Below are 10,811 nucleotides of genomic sequence, written 5' to 3'. Positions count from 1 at the left end.
GGATGGAAGCCGTTGTTCAGTCAAAGTGGCCTCCCTAGGAATGGCTGACTTCTTGAAAGTGTCTCATGTTATACGTACTAGGCATGCCCATTGAGTATGGCGAGGACAAATCTGTCATCAATGCCCTATAGGTTCAGACCTTAGTCACTTTTATTTAAAAGTATGTGCATGTCAGGATGCTATTTAACCTTCAGCCATACCAGATGGTTAGCATTGTGATGATTTGTGTTGGCAGCAGTAGTGGGATTTGATATCTATTTCTGCCAAAGCAAACGCAGTTTAGACTCTATTTTTCGGATTGCTGCAACAGATCTGATTTTACTTTTGGTTTGCGCCACTGTAACTCTAATGATGTCAACAGAATCACACCAGCTTGAGAGCAGAAGCAGACCAATGTTCACCATTTTTGCTGGCTACTCTTTCCCATAGCTTATATATCTGATTTGTGCATGCAAATGTAGGTCAATGCACACTTTATGGGCTCTAACACACACACACACACATATACACACACACACACACTCATACACTCTCTCTCTCTCTCTCTCTTACTTCTACAGGCACAAAATAATATGCTGGCTTTGAGACCAACAGAACATGTAAGTAATTTTTTTAACTTCTCACTGATTCAAATTGGCACAGTTTGACAGCCCTATATTCTACCAGGATTTTCCATACGCTGTGGGGAAAAATCCCCTATTATCCACATTCTCATCTCATTTACACCATTAGGAATTCGGAGTAACTCCAATTAAATCGATCACCTTTCTCAAGCAAGAGACTGATTAGAGCAGAGCTTCAGCAGACTGTATTGAACAGAATGCAGGCTATCCACAGCCACTGCATTTATACTTGGCCCAATACTGTGTCTAGAATCTATCACTGTTAGTCATTCATGCTGTAACATATGGAATAAGGTTTTTATTTGCTGGGTCTTTCCCCTCCCTGTTCTGCAACGTGTTGACACTGCTATGAAATAGATTGTGAGGAAACGGTGATAAGAAGGGATTTGTTCTGGTTGCTGGATGGCGTGTGAATATTTGCCTCCTATAAATAAGTTTCTCCCTCTGTTTATTAGGAGAACCCTGGCTCCCTCTGATTGAGCTGCAGGTTTCTATGGAGACAGCGTCCTGGCAACAACTCTCAGCAGCCGTTTTCTTCCCATCTACCAGGCCTAGTGGCAGCAGGCCCCACGGAGAGGGAGAGGACCTGGCTTCCACTAGCAGCAGGAAGGGACGGATGGACATCCAGGCTGTCTAGCTGCGCTCTATGAATCTTTGCATACAACTATCCCAGAAGTAAAAACATATTAAAAAGCCGAGCAGAGACATCCATCAGAGAGGTTGCTAGGATGCAAGGGAAGGATGGGCAGCCATGTCCTGCCCTAATCCAACACTGGTGAGTGAATATAGCAGCTTTAATACGACTAAGAGTCTGTCTGAACTTTGCCCCTCTCTGTCGCATGACAATATGGTGATGTTTGTGTTGTGTTGTTATGTCAATTTCCCCCCATCATAGCATTTCCACAATCATCCCCATATTCTCAGACGATCCCTCATGGAGGTGTGCTGCAGTCATTTTAGGGAACCTATAAAACTTCATTATGTGGCTATGTAGTGTGAGGGCTTGTTTGATGTAGCAAAGTGATGGGCTTCTTGTTTTTTGACCCATCCTCACACTAAGTCATGACAATAACATTTCTATTCACTCCAAAATACCATCCTAGTATGTTGCAATGCTCCAGTGCAACATTGTGATTCCTGAGTTTGTCCCTGCCACGCACTCTCAAAGGACCCCTTGTCACAACATTGTGTCACCTCCAAAGGTATTCCTGGACTGTTTTGAGACAGGAAGGATGGTCCAGTGGTCTGGGCATTAGCCTAGGACTTGGGAGCCCTTAGAGTTCTTGCTCTGCCATCAACTTCTTGTGTGGATTTAAGACAAATCACTTAGCTTCTCTGTGCCTGAGTTCCCTGACACTTCCCTACCTCACAGAGGTGTTGTGAAGATAAATCCATTGTAGACTGTGAGGTGCTCAGATCCTATTGTATGTACCTTAGGTAGATTTCAATTTTATGAAAGTTACAGAACAGAACTGCTACCATTGTGACTTAAAAGAAGGGGCAAGTGGAAAACCGTGCATGATACTTGTACGGCCCTCATTGTCATAGAATCTGAACACCTCAAAATCTGTAATCTGTTTATTCTCACAACACCCCGATGAGGTAGAAAAGTGCTATTATCCCCATTTTACAGATGGGTATCTGAAGCACAGAGAACTAAGTGACTTGTTCAAGGTCACACAAGAAAACTATCACAGAGCAGGGAATTGAGCCCAGCCTCCGAAGTCCTAAGCTAGTGCCTAAATCATTGGAACATCCTTCTTCTCATCCCCCCAGAAATAAAATGTGCAGGGCAATGGGTGCTTTCAGTGTGTGGCAGAAGGAGAGGTATGCAACAACAAAATGGAGTCAAACCTGAATTTATATATGTCTGTTTACTTAATCTTGCATGCAGCTTTATCTTTAGTTTCAAGTTTTGCATTCCTGACGTCAGTGATTTACAGGAATAACAGTGAGGTATTCCAGGTTCACATGAGACAGAAATTGTGGTAGGCCTCAAGTGAGTAAGTATCTTTGCAATAAGGTATGGAACTTACAGCTGTGAGATATCCATGTAGCTGCAATAAGACAAATGTGGAATATTCAGAAAAGAACTCATGAAATAATACTCTTGTAAATCTGATAATATTGACTTACTGTCTTGTGCTTTAAGTTACTGTATCATATCAAACAGCAGTAAACTTAACTTAAAATAACAACTGACTTAAAAGGTTAAACATTTGGGGCCTGGACCTCTATTAGGTTCAGTGGAACTATGTCAATTTACACCAGCTCAGGATCTGATCCTGAGAGTTATATTTTTCTTTTGATGCACATCCATTAACATTAATGGACATTACACACATACATAGAGAGGGAATATAACTATTAGTTCTGACATGTAGCTATTATTATTTACAGGACATACATACACTTCCAGAACTGCAGAGAGCTGCGTGGAATTTAAATGCTGGTGGACAAGATGCTGGAGACTTGGTCCCTGAAAAAGTGCTGAATTTACGGCTTGATCAAGTTAGTGGGAATATTTCCATTGACTTAAATGGGCTTTGGATCATGCCTTTACTGAGGCTTGCCTGTTAGACACACAGAGCCCAATCCTGAGGTCCTTACCCAGTGCATATTCACTATATAGTAGACCAAAATCCCAAGGTTTGTCTACACTGGAATTAAACACCTATGGCTGGCCTGTGTCAGCTGGCTCAGGCTCAGGTAGCGGGATTCTAAAATTGTGGTCTAGACGTTCAGGCTCACGCTGGAACCTGGGCTCTGGGACCCTCCGCCTCTTGTGGGGTCCTGTGAATATCCACACAGCAATTTCATATCCCTGTAGCCCGAGCCCCATGACCCTGCGGGTGTTTAACTGCAGTGTAGATATACTCCCCAGTCATGGGCTCTGGCCTGGGGAAGGCTTGTAGAACTTGGCCCACAGTGAAGAGTTAGTAAACAAATCATATCATGGAGCTTAAAGCTGACAACAGATTTAAACCATTGCAAGCCTAGCAGTGAAGAAGCTGGTGAGAACTCTAAGGGCATGTCTACATTGCCCCACAGTTCAGATTAAGGAGGTGTGCATAGCTGTGGGCACCAAAGTGCTGTGCTGTAACTCCCCCTTGTGGGTATTGCAAGTAAGAACGTACAGGTCATGAGTTCTCTGTAAACAAGAACAGTTATGTACCAGATCTAATAGGTATATTCCCTCTGGGGACCTTTTAAGTTCACACCTGCAGCATCCATACAGGGGAGTTACAGCGCAGCATTTTGGTGCGCACTGCCATTCAGACACTTAGTCCGAACTGTGGGCCAACGTAGACATGCCCCCAGTATCATTCAGGATGAGATAACTGCCTCAGAATGTCATTGGAGGTGTGTGAGGTCTCAACATCATAGAATCATAGATTATTAGGGTTGGAAGGGACCTCTGGAGATCATCTAGTCCAACCCCCTGCTCAAAGCAGGACCAATCTCCAAATCCCTAAATGGCCCCCTCAGGGACTGAACTCACAAACCTGGGTTTATCAGGCCAATGCTTCAAACCACTATAGACACTGCTATTTGTTTTGTCAACATAACTGGCTTCCACCAGTATCCCAAAATGCCTGCCATGACTGCTCTGCTCACTGTTTTGAGAGAGATCTGAATGTGTACTGCAGAGTCAGCGCTAGGTATAAGCAGAATATGCAATTGGTTAGGACCCTGAGGAGTTCAAGGGGTCCCCCTATTAATTATTAGTATGTGTTGTGTGTGTGTGTGGAGGGGGGGTAGAGTTGCAAGTATTTCTGCTTAGGGCCAGCAATGGCCTAGCACCACCACTGGTCTACGGAGTGATGTGTTTAAATTAGAAATGACAAATAACTGGATATTTCATATTTGGAAATATTGTTTCAGACGAATCAGTGCCTTTGGTGGCTTTTAGGGCCATTTGTGTTTGAATGTACATCTGTGACTAATCCTGCAGTCTTTCTGCACTCAGACATTGACTTCAGTGGGAGTTACAGATGCGCAAATTTGATAGGATGAAGCCATTGTGAGCTGAGGTAAAAAAACAAACCACATTTAAGAGATCCTGTCAATTATATGTTTTAAAATAGTTTAATATTTTGTCTTGAGTTTTTGGAACAATATCCAGGTCCTTAGTGATATAAATCAGGGATAGGGCCATTGAAATCAATGAGACTATTCACATATTTAAAATTAAGCTATGCTTAAATGGTTTGCTATGTCAGGGCCATTAACATGCAGTTTGACTAGAGGAATGAGCACAGATCCAGGCTCTGCCACTGATTCACTGTATGACCTCTTTGGGCAAGTCATTTAATGTCACTGGCTAAATTTCCCCAGTTGTAAAATTGTGATAATAGTGCTAACCAAACCTACCTCACAGACTGTTGTGAGGATAGCCCTCAGATGAATAATCCTTGTCTTAATGACACTTAGTGCAGGTCTACACTACCGCACAGATTGACACTCTGTGACTGATCCACCTGCGGTCGATTTAGAGGGTCTAATAAAGACCCACCAAATCGACAGCAGATAGCTCTCCACTCAACCCCTATACTCTACCCCCACTGAGAATAGTAAGATAAGTAAATGGGAAACTTTCTCCCGTTGACCCCCCTGCGGTGTAGACCCCGCGTTAACTCAACCTAACATACGTTCTGGAGTTGTGTAGCGTAGATCGACTTACTGCAGTAATATAAACATAGTCTTAATGGAGATGACTTTTGTGAGGAACAGTTTGTAGGATTCGGCCCTTGGTATCTGTACAGAGTCAGAATGTGTAAATAATAATAATACCTATCTCTAATATAATGCTTTTCATCGTAGATCTCCAAGCACTTTAGAAAGAAGAGCAGAGTCATTACCCCCATTTTAGAGATGGAGAAACTGAGGCACAGAGGAGACTTGCCCAGGGGCATCCAGCAAAGCACAAGCAGAGCAGGGAATTGAAGTCAGGTCTCCTCAGTCCCAGTCAGTGTCCTGGCCACTTACTACAGTGTTTCTCATTAAAATGGGCCTGTCTTTAAAAAAAAAAAAAATCTTATTAATGGAATGCTGTGCAGTAAGTGGAACACACATACTGCTACAAAAATGCTCTGTTTTCTAAGCAGTGCCTTGAAACATGTTCTAATGCATGAACATGAGGTGTATTTTGATACTTTTTCAGGATATCCCTCACAGGTTTTTTGAACTTCAAAAGTTGACACTTGTATTAAAATAACCTGTTTTTTCCTTCCATCTGTTCACCATATTGCACCAAGTTTCATCAGCAATTGCAAAACTGTTTTCATAGATCAGATCTCTTAGTTTTCTGTAGCAATTCTGAGTTCACATGGAATTCAGGATCAGGCTCAATGTGAAAAAGGACCAATCATTGCTACGTCTGTAATAGGCTCCTCAGTGGGCTGAAGGGCCTAGTGGTTAGTGTCCACTCATTCATGGGGCAGTGGAAAGGTAGCCTGGACCCACCCACTCCACTGGGCTCTGACCCAGGGCCCAAGGAGGGTCAGCAGAATTTGCCTACAGGGAGGGGCTCTCTGAGCTACTTTCCCTGGGTCACTTCCTACCACCGCTTCACTCCCTCAGCTTCTGGTCCCAGATAAGGAGAAAAGAAAAATTAAAATGAAACCCAATTGCCAGTCCAGATGGGCTCTGCATACAGTCCTGTTCCTCCAGGGAGGCTTCTCCAGCCCGCCTTCACCCGCCTTCAGGATTGGTCTGCACTCCTCCCCAACCTCCCCCTTCGGAGCTTGGTTGTTCCCTTTTCACCCCTGTCTCCAGATGGAGCATGTGCTGCAGGGTTAGAGAGGTGGGGCTAGCTGGGCCCCGTACTGCCCTTTAACCCCTTTCAGCCCCATGTGAGGTTTGCATACCCCACTATAATGTCAAAAACATTTGTTTTTAGATGGCATAGAGTAGATGGATTTGGTTACGGCTACCACTCCTTTTGGCAAATAACCTACTGAGCCAAATTCTGATCTCATTTACACTGGTATAAATCCAGAGTTGTTGCACTGAAGTTAATAGAGTTACATAGGTGCAAGTGATATCAGAATCTGTGGTTATTACCATATATATTATGGCTATTTGAAATATTAAACAAATGGTTAAAAGACTAAATTTTCAGTGACCTCTGTTTCTACAGGCACAAGTTAGTTAGATGTCTTACTGCCAATATTTGAACCTACATAACATATTATTCCATATAATATACTGTCTCTTAAACATTTTTGTTCCATTCTTCAGCAAACACATCCTTAACATTATGTATCATCCTGACTGTGTTTTATTTTTGTATTAACCATGGATGCTAAAACATTTCCTATTACTAGAAATATTCTGTTGTTTCCCTTCTGTGCCATAGGTTAGCAGTGTTGACCTTAGTTGGTGATTTCCCAGTTCCTGATGCTGGAGATGCTTTAGCCAACAGAATTTGTTTATTTTTGTGTGGGGTTTCCTCTCTTTCTTAAGGCTCTCTACCCAACTACGACTGAGTTAGGGGACCTGGTTAAAACATGGCTGGCTCCTGACCCAGTACACTAGGGTTAACATTTCCATTATTCAAGTATCAGAGGGGTAGCTTTGTTAGTCTGGATCTGTAAAAGCAGCAAAGAGTCCTGTGGCACCTCATAGACTAACAGACGTATTGGAGCATGAGCTTTAGTGGGTGAATACCCACTTCGTCAGATGCTTGTTAGCCTATTAGGTGCCACAGGATTCTTTTTGCTGCATTTCCATTATTAATGAAAGCCTATTATATTGGAAGCACAGTTAGGTCTGCTCCACAGAGTACAGTGTTATAGAATCTATTTGTCTCTCAAAACAAGCTTTCAAATGGCTGCATTACTTAAATGTAATACTAATGGCCACCCTGTGATACACTTACCTATGTTGAATAGTACATTACACCATGAATACGTCTACTCTATAAAGAGGTACAACTCTATAGGAGCAAAAGCAGCAAAGAGTCCTGTGGCACCTTACAGACTAACAGACGTATTGGAGCATGAGCTTTTGTGGGTGAATACCCACATGCATCCGATGAAGTGGGTATTCACCCATGAAAGCTCATGCTCCAATACGTCTGTTAGTCTATAAGGTGCCACAGGACTCTTTGCTGCTTTTACAGATCCAGACTAACACGGCTACCCCTCTGATATAGGAGCAAGAGTATCACAGCTTAGCTATGAAGTGGGTGGGGTTCATTCGCTAACTATAAATGTTTCTTGTAAGGATTTTTGGTTTTCAATTACTGATTTCATGAATATTTCAGCTGGGCCTCTGTCTCTTAACTTGGGATATTTTAAAATTTTCTGGGGATTGGTAATTCTGGGGTACAACTGTAGATCCTAACAACCAGACACTCACTATTAAGTGATCCATGCAAAAGTTTGCCATAACTGAGAGGAGAGTGTCAGCTTTCACTGAATTTCTTGCTTTTACTGCTTTTTTAATCACAGTTTAGAATTATTTCTGTGTAATTTTTGTATATCAGGTTAGAGTTGGATCAGAAAGGTATAGTGATTTAGAAAGTTGCAGGTGCCTGTGAGTACTGGGTTTGTTTAGATGACCACAGATGTCAATGCATAGGGACGGTCCATATGAACACTTAACACCTGGCAAGCTGGAGTGTAAATCTACTCCACACTAGCCTGCTCTGCACTAAAGTGTCTGTGTGGACCCTGCTGCTGTGCACTGGAAGTTCTGAAGTGAACTTAAATTATGTTGCTTCAAAATGGGAGTAGATCAGGGATCGGCAACCTTTGGCACATGACTTGCCAGGGTAAGCACCCTGGTGGGCCCGAATGGTTTGTTTACCTGCCGTGTCTGCAGGTTCGGCCAATTGTGGCTCCCTCTAGCTGCGGTTTGCCGTCCCAGGCCATTGGGAGCTGTGGGAAGCGGCGCAGGCCAAGGGATATGCTGGCCGCTGCTTCCCGCCACCCCCATTGGCCTGGAGTGGCGAACCACGGCCAGTGGGAGCCATGATCAGCCGAACCTGTGGACGTGGCAGGTAAATAAACTGGCCTGGTCCACCAGGGTGCTTACCCTGGTGAGCTGTGTGCCAAAGGTTGCCGATCCCTGGAGTAGATCAAAGCACATTATGGAATTTTAATGCATGACAGCAGGGTCCTCACGGATACTTATTCCGTGGCAGGCTAGATCGAGGTAGATTTATACCCTGGCTTACCTTGAACTAAATATTCATATAAACAAGACCTTAGAATCATGGGGGCAGATCCTCCGCTGGTGTAAATTGTCATAGCTTCGAGCTAGGCCACAGCCTAATCCTGCAGACATGTACTGTTGAAGTTAATGGGACTATTCATAATAGAGAGCAATACTAAAGGGGAAAATTTTCAAAGGCATAAGTGGGAATTAGGTGCCATTCATTGTCGGTGGGATTTGGATGCCTAACTGCCCTTTGTGTTTTTTGAAAATCTCCCCACAGTCCCAATTTGTAAAAAATCTAAACCAGTTAATGTAGCCCCTTTTTATCTGAAATGAAAAGCAAGGGCATAGTTTGAGTATACTGTAGTTTACCTCAAATGGGAGTAGTCTGCATGGAATCCGGTGTAAGCAGATCCTGCTGACCATCCTGACAAAATGTTGTGTGTACATCACCTGAGAAATTTAGTTAATTTCTAAAATTAGACAAACGGCTACTTGACCTACCTGTGAAGCTGCAGCAGCTGGGGCAGCAGCACAAACCCTGGGTTATGTACGTGAGTGTCTAGTCCATATGCTATTTCCTTGGCTTCAGTGATATTGTTATATGATAGCTAGATCAAAGCTACCCCAGTTGTGACTACATGTTCTGGAGTCATTCTAATTGAAATGTATTTGTGAATATTTCCCATTAAACTAATTTAAAACAATTTTAAAATAGCACAATTAATATTAATTATGATCTGAACATTTTTGAGGCAAACTACGAAAGAATCCTTGTGTTGCAAATTCTTCTCTCATACTGGTAAATACTTGAAAAATATCAAAGACATGCAGCCTCAGTGCCAGGAGAATTGGTAATGAGTTGCAAAGCCATTCAACTTCACATCACTATGTAGTCACCTTTACACAATTTATATTTACCCATGGGTACCATATAGTAATATTTGAGATAACACCAAATTTACCAATACTTAGAATGGGAAATAGAAGTAGTATAGATAATTGCCGCTGTGCTCACTAGGTCAATAATGGCTGAAAGTTATTATCTTGTGGCTTTGTGGTGACCTGTATGAAATACTTTGGTGAGTCTCAGTCCAGTTCACAGTAGAGAGGTATCCACTAGAGCTGCGTGGGAACCAGATTTTCTGTTTCATGGGATATTCCATAATTTAGAATTTTTTTCTGTTATGAGACACAACAAAACCAAAAAATTTGAAATTTCCCATGACATGAAATAAAAAAAAAATTAAATAAAATACAAATGTTTCATTCTCATTTCAACTTCTTAAAAAAATTGTATTATATTACATAATTTTTTAAAAAACCCTGAAAAGTTGTTTGGAAACAAAACATTCCATTCTGAAAAGATCAAATTGGAACACTTCAGCCTTGTCAGGATACTCTGTTCCATTCTTCTCCTGAAAGAGAAATCCATCAAAATCAACATATTTCCATGAAATATGTAGTTTTCAACGAATCAGCATTTTCTGACAGAAAAATGTTCTATTAGAAAATTTCCAACAAGCTTTTATGTCCACATCACAAAGCCACCAGAGGCACTACCTGGCACTCTTCTCTCTTATGACAGAGGCCAAGAACTGAATGTCAAATTCATCCCTATGCAGAAGACAAACACCAGGCTTCTGAACCACTTGAGTTCCCTACAGGCCTTTCACAGGGCAAATTTCACCTGGCCTAAGCCCTGACATAGTAATATCCTCTCATCCCTAGTGGTGGTCCTGTTCACGGACTGCTGTTAAGAAGTTCACTTTGCCACTGCCTGTGCCCACCTTGTTCTGGGAGGAAGGATGGTCCAGTGGTGAGGGTACTGGCTTACGACATGGGGAGCCAGATTCAATTCCTCACTACACCAAGAACCGACCTACTGTGTGACTCTTGACAAAGCATTTAGCCTCACTGTGCCTCAATTCCCCAACTGTAAAAAACTGGGGTAATAATGCTTCCCTATTTCAGAACAGGGTTGTGAGGCTAAACACATTGCAGACTGTAAAGCGCTTTGAG

General features: G+C 42.5%; 1 long non-coding RNA gene across 1 annotated transcript; it reads left to right on the top strand.

The window, feature by feature from the left end:
* The first annotated feature begins 527 nt into the window (after nt 1-527).
* LOC142047271 (uncharacterized) lies at nt 528-3,128 on the top strand. Its single transcript, XR_012656462.1, has 3 exons — nt 528-599; nt 1,082-1,398; nt 3,024-3,128. It is a non-coding gene; the product is annotated as an uncharacterized LOC142047271 (long non-coding RNA).
* The last annotated feature ends 7,683 nt before the right edge of the window (nt 3,129-10,811 follow it).

The sequence above is a fragment of the Chelonoidis abingdonii genome, chromosome 9 (genome assembly GCF_003597395.2).
Source record: "Chelonoidis abingdonii isolate Lonesome George chromosome 9, CheloAbing_2.0, whole genome shotgun sequence".
Classification (NCBI taxonomy): domain Eukaryota; kingdom Metazoa; phylum Chordata; order Testudines; family Testudinidae; genus Chelonoidis; species Chelonoidis abingdonii.
The sequence above is the reverse complement of the archived record's forward strand: the minus strand, read 5'-3'. Positions and strand labels throughout refer to the sequence as shown.